Here is an 18,016-nt window from a genome sequence, read left to right as displayed (position 1 = left end):
TCCTTTCAAAAATACCCCAAAGCCATGGAGTTTTATCTAAAACATGTCTGGATCTCTGGGACCTCCATGGAGCATGTCTAGTCCTCAGCTGGGCCACGTGGGCCCCAAACCCACAGGTGCACTAATGTCCTTCCCCCCTCTGCTTTGCAGGCCCTGCAAAGGTCAGACCTTCCTCTGCTAATTCTGATAGCTCTCACAGCCATTTGTGTGTGTCCACACAGCAAAAATAGAGAGACTTTCCATCTCACATCTTCAGTACTTCAGCTTCTCTCCTTTGGCCTTGGTAGAAACAACCTGAAACACAACAGATGCTCTCACTTTCACTGTTACCCCTCTCTTTGCATCCCTCCCCAGGCTTTTCCATCTCCAGCAAGCCTACATGTGGCATTTGGCTTCACAGCTTCTCTTCAGACTTTTTAATGTCTTCGATCTTACCAAGGTGCTGGCAACTTGCTTTCAGGCAGCCAGCCCCTGGTGCCTGAACACCTATTGCATTATTCATCATCATAGTCATCCATAAAGACCTTAAAAGGCACCTACATTAGGTTTCTGCAGTTTTTTGTATTTTCTTGTCATTCCTCTCATTCTCTGGGAGCAGCTGCAAGGCACCAGTGCAGATCCCAGATGAGGAGGGGACAATATTGCCCAGCTGACCTGGAGTTAATGTAGTACATGCTGCTAAATGGACCTTGGTAAAAATAAAATAAAATAAAATAAATAAATTTAAAATAAATACCGTGTGCCTTGATGTGTTTAGCTGGACAATCTGGGCTAAAAAATAATAATAATAATAATCCAGAATATCAGCCTGTGATGTTCAGTGTAATCAGACTCAAGAAAATGGGAGAACAGAAGAACAGCCTCTGCAGTCTGCATCTCTGGTCTTTTCAAAATACCTTACATGCACCCCTTCCAAGCAAACCTCTGGCAATCAGGCCATCATCAGCTCCTCTGGCCTTTGCTGTTGCGATGCCTTGTGGAGAGGAAGCACTGACCCAAAGGGCTGCCTTTCACTCATCAGCTAACCCCAGCCAGCCGCGGCTTGAAGGAGAGCTGCTGTTCTGCCAGACAGCCCTGGAGCTGCACAGAGTGCTTTGATGAGTGGCGAGGAGAGGCTGGATGAGCACCTGCTGGGCTGCAGTAACTGGAGCTGCTGCATCTCCGCGGCAGCACCAGCCCTGGTATCAGCCACACAGCAGCAGCAAGAGCCCCCGCCGCAGCCAGCAGCAGCACTCTGCACATACAGTGTGCTCCGAGGTAAAGGTGAGCATCAAGGGATGGAGAGGTGTTTGTGTAGGAGCTGGGAGGAAGATGAAACACAACCACAACTTCGACCAAAAGATCAATGGGTGTGTGCCCAGATGCTGCCAGGTTCCCATCCTGCACTGAAAACCAATGCCTTGGTTTGGCAGTGGGTGACACAGGGTGGTGTGACATACCTGGGGAATTTATACCCAAACCAAAGCTAAGTTTCATTTTCTTCATTTAAAGAATCTGAAAAATAATAATAATGTTAAAAATGCATTTAGCACCAACCCCACAAATGCCTTTTCAGGGAAAACTAGTCACAGCTTGAAGTATCCATCACTCCCATAAAAACAAAACAATTTCAATCTCTCATCCAGTTCAGTCCCATAAGGAGAGCACAAAACACCTGGTAGTTATTTTTACAAAGAGAGGAAGATAAAGCATCCCACGGCTACAGGGTGCAGAGCAGCCTCAGCTGGGATGCACAGCACTTTGCAGAGTCCTACAGAAGCACGGCCATCCTGTGAAGATGGCATGTGATGAGATGTCACTAGGTGAGGACAGATACCCTTGGTCCCACCTTTGCAAAGCATGGGTGCAGGTTTGCCCCACACCTGCCCATGCCTCTGTATGCACTGGCTCCTCCGCAGCTCACAAGGGAGCACAAAACGCTGCTGGTGGGACTAAAACTGTATTAGCGTTCCAGACAAAAGACTTAAAAACAGACCAAAGATTCCCATCACCTCCTGCATCCCCTCAGTGGCTGGCTGACAGTAGGCTCCAAAGCCAACGTGTTAAATATACAACTGGCTTCTTCTGAGGAGCAGGACGATGCCCAGCAGGAGAAAAGCAGAAGGCCCAGAGTGGGCTGCAGTGGACTTTACTGGGTAAATGCCCTATGACAATGCATCAGAAAAGGGACTCTGCATAAAGCATCATCCTCACCGACTCGGTACACTCCAGGATCTCTCAGAAGCAGGGACTGGGATTCCTAGGAAAAGGGGTTGTGAGAGGGGAAGTGAGTCTTCCTGGCGAATGTGTTTTCTTTCCACCAGTCAGGCCCCAAGGTCCCCTGCTGCCAGAGCGCTCAGAATAAAACATTAATTCAATACCACACATTTAATTACACATTATTTGAAAGTGAATTTATTTAACGGAGGAAAATAGTCTTCAGAGAGCATCTGCCTCCCTCAGACTCACGCGTCTGCTGGGAGGGGGCTTGGAGAGGAGATAGGAGGAATAATGGTTTGTTTTACATCAGCAGCTATTGCTGTTCAGCTCAGCCCTTCAAAAAGAGAGATTTTAAAGAGATAGAGTTGTGTTTTGCAGGAACTTACCGGCTGATTTGATTTTCCAGCTACTTTTCACTTGATTGGAAAGCGCTGCTGCAGACAGATACCACTTGTCTTTCTTTTTCATTATTTTCCCAGGGAAGGGAGGGATTACTGGTGGAGGGACAGAGGAGGATTGGCTGCCCCTCGAGGGACCACGCAGCAGTCAGATTTCAGGCTTAAGGCTTTAACAACACAGTAATCAGACACTTAGCATCCTATTGCTGAGATGGATAATCACAATAAAGCTTGAAGCGACCAGGTCTCAGCAGCAGCCTCGCAGCTTTAAGACCGTCTCCCACCAGGAACACAGAGGCTTACCTTCTGCCCCCGAGGTGGCTTCCGAGGCCCTTGGCTAGCGGCTTCCCCAGCCTGAAAAGTCACCACCACAGCTCTGCCTGTGCCCCCCAGCAGGGACCAGAAGCCTCTCAGCGCCTGCTTTCAGGAGATATCAAGGCTCACCTTTCCCCAGTCAAATCTCCACTGCAGAGAAATGGGGACTGGCTCTGGTGCCTGGCACAGGCATCCCCTCCTTTCCTGTGTGTAAATCATGCTGAACTGCTGCAAAGCCAGAAAAGAGCTTTTGGGTCCACATGAACCTTTCTTCCAACCCTTATCCCTGCACAGAAACTTCCTCCCACTCCTTAATTTGGAAGCATCATCAAAAAACTCTCTCCCCTCCTAGACAGCTTTGATTAGCCAGAAATCCCCACATGGGAGAGGTGATGGAGGCAACGGGACCAGCTGGTACTTACCCCTGCAGAGGGCACATCTCTGAGGGCTGGATGTCCCAAGGTGAATTTATTGCTCTTTTCAGCTTCACCAGCCGAATCCTGCTGGTACCAGCCTGATCCCTGCAGCCACTGCCAGCCATGCCGTAGTTTGCATGCAGACCCAGGTAGATATTGCAGCACTGGGTTCAGGATTTTAGGTTAAGCTTTTTCTTGCAATTCTGAGGATGGAAGTGTTTGGGGTACTACTGTTTCAATATTGTCCAGTTTCCGTGGATTTGGGACTCTAGCCACAAGTGTACACTGCTTCTGCTTAGTCTAATTCTGCTGTCACTATCTTCCTAACAGCTTCTAGGCTTAACCTGCCCCGCTATAAGTACTAAAAAATCCCTCCTACAACAGTGTCAGACACAGTGAATATAGTGAATACGTTCTGTGGACCATGCAGCTATTAGAAAGGTGGCATTAAAGAAAGAGGCAGGGTTTGGAAGCAGTCCCAGGACTGATTCATGGCTGTGGTTCACGGTGCAGAACCCACTCTGAACAGAGTCAGAGGTGGCCCCAGACTTGGGTGCAAACTGACGTGGTATTTTTAGAACAATCACAGTTCCCTCCAGATGTGAAAGTGAGAAAAGGTTTTCAGAAAAATCTGTCGTGACACAATTTCTGGACCAATTCAAAGCATGTGATTTTGTGAGAGGGCCTGGTCTTCTGAGCCTTCCAACTACAGCTCCAGGCAGGTTGGAAATGCTTCTGATTGCTGTCAGTCTCACCATAATCACAAAGGAAAAGGAAAATTTGGAAGAAACATGGCATTTTCTGCTTCCTGTTGTTTTGGTGGTTTATGATGTTTTCTCTGTTCTATTTACTCCTGGTAACCCCATGTCCCTATGTCTTTTCTTCCCCGTGCCCAGTCATTCTCCCACCAGTGGCTTCCTTTGCTGGTCATTAAATGGGAGGCTAATGCAGCCAAACTCACGGAACAAGAAAATTCCAGAAGTGAGGCCATATGGAGTCAAAACATGAGGTGCTGAAAGACAGATCTCAGGCTAAAGTTATGTTTTAATTAGAAAGCCTCTCTCTAATTTGCTCAGTTTCCATCTTTCGCCTTCCTTTCCCTTCCTTCTCACCTCCTCCGGCTCCCTTTCTCCTCGGGCTGACACAGGAGGTGCACGTACGTCTATGGCTTGATGAGGTGTTCCCTCAGACTCATGTTTTCCTAACTCCCCAAAATGACCTTGCTCTGTCTTTGTTTCTGCCTGAGGTTTCCTTGGTTTTCTCCCTACTTGTTCTGTGTGCATGACACTATCCCTTTCTGCATCTTGCCAACTCCTCCTGCAGACGGAAAGCCCTGAAGGAGGAGTAATGTGAGCCATTTCTGCCTGCCGGGCTCTAAAATTTCTGTGGTTTGGGCAATTTCGGCAATTGTTATGAAGCAGCAAATTATGCAGAAGAAAAAAAGAGAGAAGGACGGATCATACCAAGGAATTAGCTAATCTGATGGCGAGAGCAGCTGGTCCTCATTCAGTCACACAGGTCTGAGAGGAGCTGGTGCTTCTTCTCCTCCTTTTGTCTGCGTCTGAGTCAGTCACGGTTAGAACTTGATGAATATTGGACTGTTGCTGTCGTGATGCTTCACACAATGAGAAATCCCCCTGTCCTCCCACATCCTCCTTGCTGCTGAAGAATGAGCAGAACCTCTGAAAGGCAGCAGCTTGCCTCTATGTGGGCTCCAAAAGTGCTCCAGGGTGGGATCCAACTTGTTTCACAGACACTGGCTGAGCAAAGCCACCACCTTGCCAACGGCACCTTCCTCTCCTTGCCAGAAACAGAATTGCCTTTGGACAATGCTTTGCAAATCTCCATGTCACAAGGAGTTCAGGACTACCCGAGGAACCACGTCTTGTTAGGACACTGCTGTTCTTTCCCTGATGCTATTGCTTTCTTGTATTCCCCCCGTGCCCTGCTTTTATTATGATTACAAATGAAAATCTGTCTTGGCTTGTTGTCTCCAACACTCCCAGTGCAGGGAGAAAACAGGGTAATAAAACACTATAAATGTGTCCATTTTCTGTCTGTCATCCTTCAGTGATGCCTCATGCCATTACGAGCCAGATGGGTTGGGGTAAATTTTCACAGAAAAACATTAAAAACTTCACTGTGTGAAAGAAGAAGGAAAAAAAAATCCTACAGTTTTCTCCTGTGCCAAAAAAATCAGCGTCTGCACCAGGGGAAAAATATCCAGTTAATTCTTCTTAAGGGCCCTGGTGAGACTCAAGAAAACATTCTGCAGTGCTGGTAGCCTCAGAAGACATGATTAATTGCAGATGGTGAGAAGGTGCATGTTCAGTTTTAACCGAACTATGCGTGAGGACTGGATGAATGCTAAGTTGGTATTCGAGACACATGGGGAAGGCAACTTACTAGGATCTTCAGCTATAAAAACAAGATTTTTTTTAATATATATATATATAATATACATCTTAACAGCTTAAAATTTAAACTTGTATGCTGAAGTTTTACAGCAAGACCATACTGCTAATGGAAAGGAGAAAAATGAGCAAGATTACTGAAAAAAAGGAGGGAAAGGAAAATAATGTTTTGCAGTTAGCTGAGGAAACAAAGGCATGAAAGGGATCTTCGCTGCACCCCCAAAGCTAGCAATAGCTATCTGCAGATGAAAGTATGTGGGTGGTGCTGCAGAGCACACAGCGGGGCATAATGGTGGAAGATCTCTGAAATGCTATTAGTTTGTTCTCCTCCCCAGCCTAGGACAGGTCTCGTTTAATCGGAAAATGGCTTGGACAAGAGTATATATGTTGCTTTCCTGAAACATCTTAATTGGAGGGCCAGCAGCAGATATTGGGATGGTAACATGGATAAAACAGGGGCCAGTTTCCACTAATCTAATCCATCAGTCTGCTCACAAATCCTGTTTTGTTGTTGCAATCTGAGCTTGGACAGTGACCCCGAATTCAGTTTGTATTATAAAGGTCACCTTGATGTCTTTTCTTTATCAATCAGAGTTTAAATCCAGTCCCTTAACCTTTTCCCAGAGCAGAGATTTTTCAAGCTGGTAATGGGCAAACCTACACCTGTTGAGATCTGAGTGCAGATGAGTACCCGAGCTTCAAACCTTCGCTCCGACTCCTTGCATCTACACTGCCAGGCTGCAGCTCTTCTGCAAACAGAGCTCACGTCACATCTCAGTCACAAGGTCTCCAGACCAGATATTGGAATTGTAGAGAAAGCAGACAAAATTAAAAAATAATGAAGGTAATTATTTTTACCGAGCTGTTCAAAACCATATCTTCATTTCTGGAAGGAGTTCCATGAAGGAAAAGATTCCTACGCTGTCCAGCTTGCTTCATTTATCCTTTCTTCATATATAGCACGGCATCTCTGCTGTCTGAATTTCAGTGTCCCCAGATGTCTTCTCTGGCGTGGGTACATTCCTTGTGCTGCTCGTGGCATTGCAGGAGGGTCGCAGAGCTCCTCTCTCTCCACTTCTTTTCTCTCACTTGGCATTCCTCTCTCAAACTCATCTCAAACAGCAGATTGCTGGGTGCTTTTGGGACCTTAGCAATAGTCAGAGCTGGTGAAAAATCATTCACGTCCGTGGTGTTGCAGCAGGAGTGACTCTGGCTCTTGCTTTCACTATTTCCTTGTAGGTCATTAGCAGCCGTTATGAAAAACACAGATGATTAAGGCTGACCTCCAGGACACATCACGTTCAGCCTCTTTCCAATTGGAAACGCTTCTAGCAATAACAATATCTCCTTTCTGTCATTGCTTAGGGCAAGATTTCTTCACGGGCTCTTATTTTAAATCCTACACCAATGTTTCTGCCCCCAGTCATTAATCTCTGAAGCTGATCCTTGTCAAACTCTTGCTGGAAATCTGAGTGTAGGATATCTGCTGAATTTCCTACATATCCAGTGGCAGCTAGATCCTTGGGGAATCCCAGCAGATCAGGTAAGTGAGATCTCGCAGTACTTCGAGCCACATGTTTGACCTTTCCCAGAGTGCTGCTTTCCCAGGTGTTCTCCCACAGCATCCTTTAAGGTTTCAGATTTCCAGGAATTTCCCAGAGCAGGCATTAAACTCACCGGACTGTCTCTTTACCCCTTTCTGCCCACCACCTTCCAACCCTCATCAGTCTGCCCCATTTTAGACAGGCAAATTAAAATGTCAAAGAAGAGCTCGGTGAGTTGTGTGCATGCCCACACGTGTGGATATTATGGGATGTGCTCTCCATCTGTAGAGGATGCTCACCTTGTCCAGTGCCCTTCACCAGCTGAACACTGGCATGAGGAGATCTTTCTCTTCACCCTCTATAAAACTGGATGCTATTTTGGCAGATGAAAAAATATGTAAATGTAATTATCTTTTCCACTTATCACTGATACAACTGACTTTTGTTCTCCATGGCCACACTGAGTTCTCTGTGTACCACTCCTGACATAAGCACTGGCTCCTCCATATCATCTGGCTCACTGTTCTCCCCGAGCTGCAAGCCCATCCTTCATGTGAGACCGGTTTTGTTGTCTCTCACAGATACTTGTGTGCAAAAAGACCTTGCTATCCGAAATATGCCCTCAGCATCCCATATGGCTCCCGCTTTCCATCGCTTTGTTTTCTCCCACTTCTTCCTCCCCTCTGCCGTCCCTGTGATATTTCATCATGGTGTCTCCATCTCTTCCATGCCTGTGCATCTCAGTCCTTTCATCCCTTATTTCCTTTAGTTTTACTGGACTGAGTGTTTAGGGCAGCCTTCCTGACTGTATCTTAAAGACCTGCGTTAAAGCCCAGCCAGCTTTCTTCGACTCATTTTGCATTCCCCGTACGGCAGCTCGCTCAAAGGCCAGTGGTTTCGTTCGGCTGCCCTTTCCACAGACCCTCCTCAGCACTTCAGCTCTGCGGGGAGTATAATCACTGCATCCTAGACGCTCTTCAATTTCAAGTGTATTTATTACAGCCGCTCAATTTCCTTTAATCTGTCATTTCTTCTTCTCCTCCCCCCGTGATTGCCTTCCTTTCACTGAAGTACAAGTGCGCCGAAGGAGGCTTTTCCCTCTGACCCTCGCTGCCCTCTCCAGCCCCATCCCTGCATCAGCTCACTACCAGTGTCCTGTGCACTGATTATCGCTCGTTACCAGTGCGGCTTAACGAACCTGCTGGGGCCTTTGCAAACAAGTGCAATTGTGGCAGAGAGCATGCTCCCTTTGGTGACCCCTCAGGATGAACGGAGGGAGGGAAGAACCATTTTCATGCACAAATTGCCTGTATCAGCAGCACCGGGATGACAATAGGGACTGAGAAACTCTCCTGGAACAGCCAACCTGAACGACAAAGTGTACCTGTATCTGCCAGAGTCTTGTAAAACAGCGAACTACTGGGGTTGTTTTCATGATGCATGCCCCTTAGGAAATAAGGTTGAGCATAAAACCACAAACATCCCTGCGGAGCCGGAGCTGAAGCAGCCCGAGAAGCCCCAGCTGATGTGAAAGACACCCACATGCCTTCCTCTTACACTGCGTGAGCACCCACGCACACGGGGGTTTAATCGGTGTATTAATGCATTAAAGCACTGACACAAACAAACAGGGGCTGCCTTCATAAGCTAGAAAATCCTTGAGTACCTTGTAATTAACCGGGCTTGTTAAACCCCTTAATAAGCACTAGATAGCATGTCTGATGCCCCCATGCCTTGGCTTAGTGGAAAAGCCAGGCAAGAGGTGCTTAAATAAGAAACGATTTCAGTTCTGAGATGAACCTGTTAGAAATACCATTTTGTTCCCTGTCAGAGAGCTTCTGCCCAGGGCAGACGCAGCTGAGACCAGTGCCTGGGTCACATCCTTCTCTGGTCACCGTCCCCACGCCTGCCCCGGGCCCTGTTCCCTGCCTGGCCACGTGCTCCTCCTTGAACTGCACCAGCCTGGCGACACGCCGTGCCTCAGTTTCCCTTTCTGAAAACAACTAACAAACTATCGCCTCAGCCAGAGCAAGTCTTTTTGATTTTTTGATCACAAAAGTGCTCTAAAAACCTTCAATAGGACAGATACAGAGGAAGGGAACAACGCAGCAGGATTGTTACACCACACACACAACATTTCTCAGCAGACACCAACACTTCCTGTTGTTTTTTCTTCTCTCTTCTGCAAACTGTCTACTCAGAGCAGTCACCCCGCACATCACTGCACACCAATTTCACACGAGAAAGTCTCTTAGTCCTCAGCATCGAGCAGAAGGAGCTGAGGGGAAATACGCTTCCTTGTGCTTACCCAGGCCCTTTCCTTTCCAAACGTGGAAGCTGTTGGGCCATATCACGTTCCCTGAAGACACGTCTGGTCCGGTTAGGGAGGAGGAAAGACCTACCACGTGCTTGCTCCATGATCAGGCTGCTCCCAGGCTGCATCCGTGGGTTGCAAGGGAAAGAAGAAATGGAAGGACTGGGAAGATGGGGCAGGAGGCACTGTGGGACACACAGGGGCTTTTACCTTGCCAGGCCTCGGAGCTCTTTCCTTGTGTTGGCTCATCTTCTGAACATTCTGGGAAGAAATACCTCACAGCTGTTTCTCATGCCGGTGACTGAGGACTGGCACGTATTTAGCAGCATGTTATCCTCCAGCACGTGGATTTGGGTGGGATCTGGGGACTCCATACAACACAGTGGTGCTACCCCAACTGTCACCAGCTCACAAAGCGTCCCAAAGTAGTGAGACACAAGAAATTATACAAAAAGTTTTCTGTCCAGCCAGCGTTACCAGGACCCACGCTGTGAACACCCCTTCCTCGCTCCCTGAGGGGTTCAAGGAAAAGGGAGCACTCTGAATGAATGCAAGCAGAGCGGATGAGACCTCTCAGTGTTACTTAGCATCCCTGAATGCAGAATGGGCAGGCAATGCCTTTGATTTATGCCGAATTCCAGCACATCCTGGCACACCACCACCCCCGCAGCCCAGCTGGCTCAGGGGCAGCCCTGTCTCTGCTCCCCAATGCTCCCCCAAGCCCAGCATCAGCTCTGAGAAGCCGGGCAGAGAAGTGCCCTTAAATACAGCTCCCTGCAAGTCCACCCCGGGCCCTCCCAGCTCTGCGGCTAGTCCTAGATCCCAACTGGATTCTTCTTTTCATTCTTCTTTGTTCTGCCTCTCATTCTAGTGCTGAACCCCAGGCCTGCTGCCTCCAAGCTCCCTCCAAATGCTGCATTCATCCATTTTTAAAGGTGACCTTCCAACTTTAAAGGAAGTTTGCAAGCCTCGCTGTCTTCATTTGCCCTCTCCTTCTTTTCAACCTGCTCTGTATTATGAATTGAAAAGGGCCCAAAAGGTTTCTCTATTAAAAAATAAAATCTGTAGAAAGAGCACAAGTTTCCAAATAATTTCTCTCTCAGTGTTTGCAGCAGCCTCCTTGGGTGTCACGGCACTTGCTGCAAGCTGCCAGCTCTGCTGGTGAAACTTTCTTGGGCTCTCGGTCTCCTCCCATCCCCACATCTGCACCCCCCTGCCTCGTGCTGTCGCTGCTGTTTGGCAAAGCAGCGCTCTGAAATCTGGGTAAAAATAACCTTGGAAAGGGCAGGGATGAAAATGGGGTTATTTTTAACTTGGATCATGCTAGAGACCTGGGTTAGGCTGTGGCCTCATAAGCTCTTGTGCTGGCACAAATGAAGGGCAGCAAGTAAATGAAGTTCTCTTTATCTCACCTTGCTGCCAAAGCTGTGTCTCACAAGCCCTGGGGCCATCTAACGATGGAAAGGGAAGATGTTTGCAGCCCTTAGCAATAACAGTATTACTCTTACCAATGAATTGGTCACAGTAATTAAATAGGCAGTAACAAAGCAATACAAGAGTTTCTTGCTGTTGTGGTACATTTTGCTATTTAATCAGGAAAGACAGAACCTGAATTTTTACCGCAATAAAACTGAGATAAGGAAAAAAAAATGTAAAATGAAAAAGCTCAACTTCCAGCCCTTTTCTCAAAGTACAGCTTCAAACAGAAAACAAGTAAACAAACCAACCAACTGGTCTCTCTGGTGGAAGAGTTTTCACTTTTCTTACAAACCATTCAATTGCATTTTCCCCTGTGACTGTTTGCCAGCTTCGGCATTAACCCTTCCACCTTGCCTGACCCCAAGGCACACCTAGGGCTCTTCGTTTTCCATCAAACCCCATGTGTCCACGTTGTTCCTGGCATCCCCACTGTGCTCTCGCAGGCTCACGAGGACACACTCCTTACTTCTTTAAAGAGCAACCATCAGGCAGCACAACAAGGGAAGTAGCTGACTAGTTTCCTGCCACAATTATCTGCTGAAATAGAACAGTATTTTGGATTACATTATCTTTAGAAGGAGGGAGGGTTTCCCAAAGCAAAAGCAGGATCATGAGCAGAAGGTGCTAGCGGGTCAAGATTTAATACAATAAATAATGGAAGGTTCCTTGCCTCACACCCTCAGCCATTCCTCAGCTCTGCTGCTGGGATTCATCTCTGGGATATGAATGATTCATGGAGCCTTAAAATATATATAATCCATACCTCCTAGAACAAGGAGTCCTTATTCAGAGAGTTGTGAGGGAACAGAGAGCAGCGTGTGCAATGCTAGCACCTGGGCTGGGATGTCCCTTGGGAGAGGACCCCCATGGCTCCCCATTTCTTTCTGGACCCAGAAACTGTTCTGAGCTTGAAGCTGAACTCTGCGGGAGTCCCCAGATCAGTCTCTATGGCATAGGGACATGCTTGCTGCTGAGAGTTTCGAGAATTGCTTTCTCGAATCATGCCCAGGACCAGCTCAGGGACAGAATCTCCTCACCCATCCCCAGCAGCCAGAGCGTACAAATACCACCAGTGCACTGCAAGGGATTTAAATGATTTATGCAGGATTACAGACAGGGAAGCTCTTGTGAAAACTTACCTCCATGTCACAAGCTAATAGACTGAGGACTTCACCATCCTGAGTTCCAGTTCTCTGATCAGATGATGACATTTACCAATGGTGTCTCTTCTCTTGGAAACACAACACTTCTGCCAACAATATTTAACTCCTACTGTGCATATAGGCATAGACATGCACACATCCTGCACCACGAGCAGTGAACATTGACTTAGTTCTCCAGACATGAATGTTACTTCAAGAAATTCCACCGATGTTATGCCAAGGTACCCTCCTTTCCCACTAAAGACATGGTCTTCCTCTGACTCCTTGTTGGGGAACCTAAGCATGGGTCTGGGTAAAGCCTGGTGAAAGCCCCAAGCCCATGAGTGTCCGTTCTTACTCCACATCCACCATAAACACACAATGCCCACCCTGCTTTTACCATGCCCATGCTGCCTTTGGGGGGGGGGGTCCCATGGCTTGCAGCCAGCAAGCTTTGGGAGGCCTCCCTCCCTACACTGACAGCAGGCAAACCTGAGCTTCAAGGTACCAAAAGCTAATGGCACAGACATGTCCCAAAACCTTGAACCATTCCTTCAAAGGATCAACCATGTGGCCTGTTTTCAGTGGTTGTTTCAGGATCAAAGAGCCAGGTTGAATGCATGCTGTATCTACAGCTCATCAGTAATACTTTTCCTTGCTTTTTGGAGTCTTAGATAATTTATACCTTAGAAGGGGTATTGCCACTGGTCACCCATTTGAGCATACCCAACAATATCTCAATATCTTTAATGCTTGGGAGTCTTCTTTACTTCCTGGACCAACTCACAGGAGTCTCCTCTGGTTAACAGGATTAAACTGAACTTTTCTTTCCTGGTTTCCAGCTCTCACCCAGTGCAAGATCTGTAGAATTTCCAGCCAGAAGAACCCCAACTAGTCCACGAGCAGGGACTGGCATTTTCTCAGGTATTGTCTCATGCAGTTATCCTTTATGCGTTTAGACGAGTTCCATCAAAATAATTCCTTCTAGAGGGCTGAATTCAGTGTTCTACACACAGTAGCTCCATGTAAGGAGAAAAAAATGACACTTACCTGTCTTTAAGGGAGTTCCTTTTCATGTAACGTCTGTGCACTGTGAGATGTGATGGCTTTGGGGACCGTGTATCTCACGTTGTTGTAGCAGTGCTGAGCGCATGACTTAAACACTCCTAAATGTGCAACTCCTGTGGCACCAGTCAATGAACAAACGTGTCTTGGGGAGCACAAAGCAAACCTGCAGCCACATTCACCAGTCCATGGGGGACTGAATCAGGCACTACCATGCAAGCAGTGACTGTGCACAGCTGCTCCTATGGTCCCCGCATACCACTGGGAACTGATGCAGCAAAACCAAAAATTGGTATTCATCCATAATCCCTCTAAATTACCAGGCACCAAGGCCTCTTGAGGAGATCAACTCTTTGGCCTGGCAAGATTAGCTCACGATGGTGGCATTTGAAATGTGCACACTGCGTTATCATGATGCCACTTTAAATCTCCATTATTGTCACCAGGGGATGAATCCCTGCGGAAACAGATCCTGGACACATGCAGAGCTTGCAAGACCATGAGCTGCTTCTCTCTTATATAAGATGTTGCAATACTCTCCCTTGCCTCCTCAAGTCTGGTCCACAGACTGTGCGTATCCCTCTCTCCCCGTGACCCCAATTATCTTAATAAACAGCCTGGACACATCTCTGACTCACTTAAGATAATGATGACCTGGCCATGATTAGCTTATTCAGACTTCCTGGCAGTTTACTGAGCCTAATGTGATTCCAGTCTGGCTCTTTCGGACTTCTCATGAAAGAGGCTGACCTCCAGCAGCGGCTGCTGTGCCATTAGCGGGTGGAGACCTATACACAGATCAGGCACAGGCTGCTCCCAAAAATCAGGCTGGAGCCATGAAGGGTACTTTTTCTGAAAACAAGCTCTTAACTACTCCACATGGCATAGGTAGCAGTGGTTTCTCTTGCCAGCAGACAGATCTGGTAGGGTGGTACCACTCCCAGGGTATGAAATGGAAATATGGGGGCAAGGACAACCCCAAACACCATAGTACTGGAGAGCATCTCTGCATGTTAACATTCCTGGCTGCCTGTCTGGAACATTCACTCACCCAACCTGAAAGCAAAAGCAGCACCATTCAGCCAGTCTCACAACATGAATATATGAAGCAAACCCGTGGAGGAAAAAGGCTAAATAATCTGAAATCATAGGCAAATCCTTACAAGAAGTCAACTCATCTGCAGGAATTGGGCACAGGTCACAAATGACTCACTAAAAGCAGAGCAAATCATTTAACCAGTGCTTGGAACAAATCCTTCTCCTTTGTATAGAACAACCAGAACTTATTCCTGCTGATTAGTCAACAGTTACACTCACAAGTTCAAAATTATTACCAAAGTTCAAATATAATTGTGTTGTACTTGCACTTTGCTTCACTGCTGGAGAGACCATCATCTTTTCTTAGCTAAGGAATCATCTTGCGCTTATTTACCAAGGCTGGGAGCGTGGCTTAGGATTTTCTTAACTCTTAACTTGACAAACTCGAAGACAGAACTCCAACTCAGAACCCAATCTGAAAAAACCCAGTTAACACCATTTTGCATTTCTGTACAGATTTCAACAGGAGCAAGCACTTACCAATTCTCTGGAATCCAGTTACCAAATCCCAACAAGGAAGATGGACAAACAACCCCCAAAACTGCTGTGACATATCCAAGGAGGTGAAATTCAGAACTGAAGAGTGACTTAAGGAGCCAAAGCAACCAAACTGAGTTTCCAGAAGAAGCAGAGGCACCGTATTCACACCCCTCTGCCCAGCACGTGTCTTCCCCACATGTCAGCTTACAAGGGCTTGGGGGTAAGAGAGCACTGAAGAGAGCAACACGCATTTCTCACCTGTTCAGTGCTGCTTTTCAGAAATTGCACCATTAGAAACACAAAGGAAGCCACACTGGGCAAATGAGCTTATTCTTACAGTTGGGCTTCCTACGTTGTTTGTTGGTGGGTCAAGACAAAGCTGGTCAGCAGGGCTAAATCTGTGTGATCCCCCACGGTGTGGATGTCCTGCAGCCTCCAGTGCATGCCTGAGGCACATCTCCAGGCCACTGGAGGTGTTGGGACAGTATCCGATGCCTTGATGCAGAGCCTGGCCCACCAGACCACATGTTGGCACTATTAAGGAGCCTGCTTGTCAGGAGAAGAGTGTGGGAAGACATCAGGGAAACCACAGAAAATAAAGGCAAAGCAAAATGAACCGTAACAGCAGAGGGAAATACATCGCTTCGCCAGATAAAGCACCTTTTCCAGCTGTGTGCATGCTGGTCTCCCATCACACTCTTTTCCATTCAAAGTGGATGTATGCATTTTCCCACAGCTGCTTCAACTTCTCTGCTAAATGATCTGGGCCTAGAGGCACCGGGAGATACACAGTTAATAAGGACTCATCAGCTCATTGCATAAATCCTACCGAAGCACTTCAAAATGTTAAACAAAAATTAAGTCACCCAGCATTGATTTCTTGCGTGCTCTCTTCCCACTGCTCACCCAAACCTGCATTTTTTAGCTTTACTTCTGTGTCTAGGCCTCTTTATCCTCTGCTAATACCCAGGCTTAACCCTGAGGATCTGCAGCTCACTCTAGGTACAAATTGGAGCACAGTGGTGATGCACTGCTGCAGGTTGCTGACATGCCAGAAGAACCTTCCCTCAACTATCCACAGCTCCTGGAACATCTGCCCCCGTGTCCTCCCCTACCAGCAGGGCACAGACTCATGCTGGGAAGGTCAAAGACCTGGTGGTGGGGAACACTACCACCTTCAAAAGAAGCTCCAGCCTTTTGGGAAAGAAGGGCTGACTCCTTAAAAGCACATCTAAATAAACAGAAGAACAGGAAAGAACATCGAGACTCATCCTGTGCAACTTGGATAAGCAGCTATGGAGACTCACAGCACACAGCAGGGCCAACGTACCCTGATCGTGACCTTCAGCATCACAAGTATCAAACACTCATCTGCAGCAGGTCCAAGGCCAAGGTCCTGCCAAGCTACGCAGTGCTTCCTTTGCACAGAGCGGTATTGGGCCAGAATTGTACCGTGCCCATCACACTCACTCCAGGCACAGAGCAAAAACTGACTCCATCTTTCTAGAGTCACAACTCAAGGAAACAAAACATCACTTCTCTGCTCATCCCATGCAGGGGCCACGCTGTACAAGGCCCAAGGCAGGGCCGTGACTTTCAGGAGGAGCTGATACATACCGCTGCCTGCGCCCTACCAAACCAGTACCCCAGCTCCTTCAGTAGTAAGCTCTGCAAATAACTCAGGAACCATTTGAAGCCAGTGTGGGAAGGGAGAGCAGAACAGCAATAGCAGCCCATGGTCTGGCTCTCTTGAAGAGCACAGAGGCTTCATACAAGTACATCAGGCAACAGAGATGACCAAGAAGCAAGCACAAGGTGAAACAATTGCCCAACCCCTCCACAACACATACCACAGCCCTGGAGCATAGTTACGCCAGCTCCTTGGGAACTGAGCTTCATAACCATCAGGGGAACTCGTACCCAAGGAATCAGTTGTCCTGAAATACCAGCAGCCTACATAAATGGTTAATCAACCTTTGTTCACAGTGTTGCTGGGCTGTGAGACCTGATAACAGCCCCTGGCGTGGTGGGGAAGTTAAGGCAGAGCTTCCAACACCCATAGCTGAAAAAGCCCATTGCTTCCCATAGCTGAAAAAGAAGAGGGAAACAGGGACAAAATCTAATGCATCTCAGCCGGCCAGCACATGTATAGGGTTGTACATCAGGAGACAAACGTTCATCCCAGGCATTGCAGAAATCCCTAAAAAGGTAAAGATCTCAGCCCTCATCCATCCTGTGAACAGCAACACCCAATCGCTTCTAGAGACATTCTTATCAGAAGGGAAGAACAAGCAGAAATGTACTCAGTGTCATTTTGAGACGTTTGCTTGAAATTCATGCCAGGAAGTTACAGCAACAGAAAGATGCTGGAACACATTTTTGTCTTGCTCATCAAAATTCTCACCAACTGTCCATGACGGTTCCAGCACCATCTACCAACATCAACTCAAACATGTCCCCAGCCTTATGCTCACCGTCACCTGCAGGGTGGCACAGAAGCTTTAAGTCACAGAAATGACTTCTCCCAGTGACAATACAGACACGAGACACAGCCTTTAAGACACATCCTCGAGCCAAGCCCTACACATGGCAAAGCAGCTCCTCCCTACCCCTGGAGCACCCAACCATCCTTATGTGAACTCCCAAGGAGAAACCAAAGTCTGCCACACACCTGGCACCCCACTGCCTCTACATTGCACACATCCGTGATAGTTTAATAGGATAAATGTCCCTAATAAAGGGACAACAGTCCAACACGCAAACAAGAGGGCAACTTGCATAGCCAAGCAGCAACAGCATGTCCTGAAATGAGCACTGCAGCCACATCAACCTCTTAGTGTCAAGATCCCTGGGAGATAAGGCTCCTAATAAAACTCCTTCCACTGAGTGCCGAAACTTGCCTTGGCAAACCCTACCACCGTCTCCCAGCAGTACCACCTCAACCATTTTGAGCTACAAAACCCAACGGGTTGTCAACTGAGGTCAGCAGCAGAGATACAGGAGCAAGAGCAACACCTGAGCAATGTTCACATCACAGCAGTAAATCCCACCCTCTGCACCCTCCCGAAGGTACAAACCAACCAGGCTCCCCACACGTGGAACATCTCGTGAAGAAGTGGACTATAGGACGTGTCATTGTGAATGTTTATTTA

General features: G+C 47.5%; 1 protein-coding gene across 5 annotated transcripts in view; it reads right to left on the bottom strand.

The window, feature by feature from the left end:
- Positions 1-18,016, bottom strand: part of NTRK3 (neurotrophic receptor tyrosine kinase 3) — a 191,207-nt gene that overhangs the window by 45,589 nt on the left and 127,602 nt on the right. The window lies entirely within an intron of this gene.

This window comes from Oxyura jamaicensis, chromosome 10 (genome assembly GCF_011077185.1).
Source record: "Oxyura jamaicensis isolate SHBP4307 breed ruddy duck chromosome 10, BPBGC_Ojam_1.0, whole genome shotgun sequence".
Taxonomy (NCBI): Eukaryota; Metazoa; Chordata; class Aves; order Anseriformes; family Anatidae; genus Oxyura; species Oxyura jamaicensis.
This window is presented reverse-complemented; position numbering and strand designations above follow the sequence as displayed.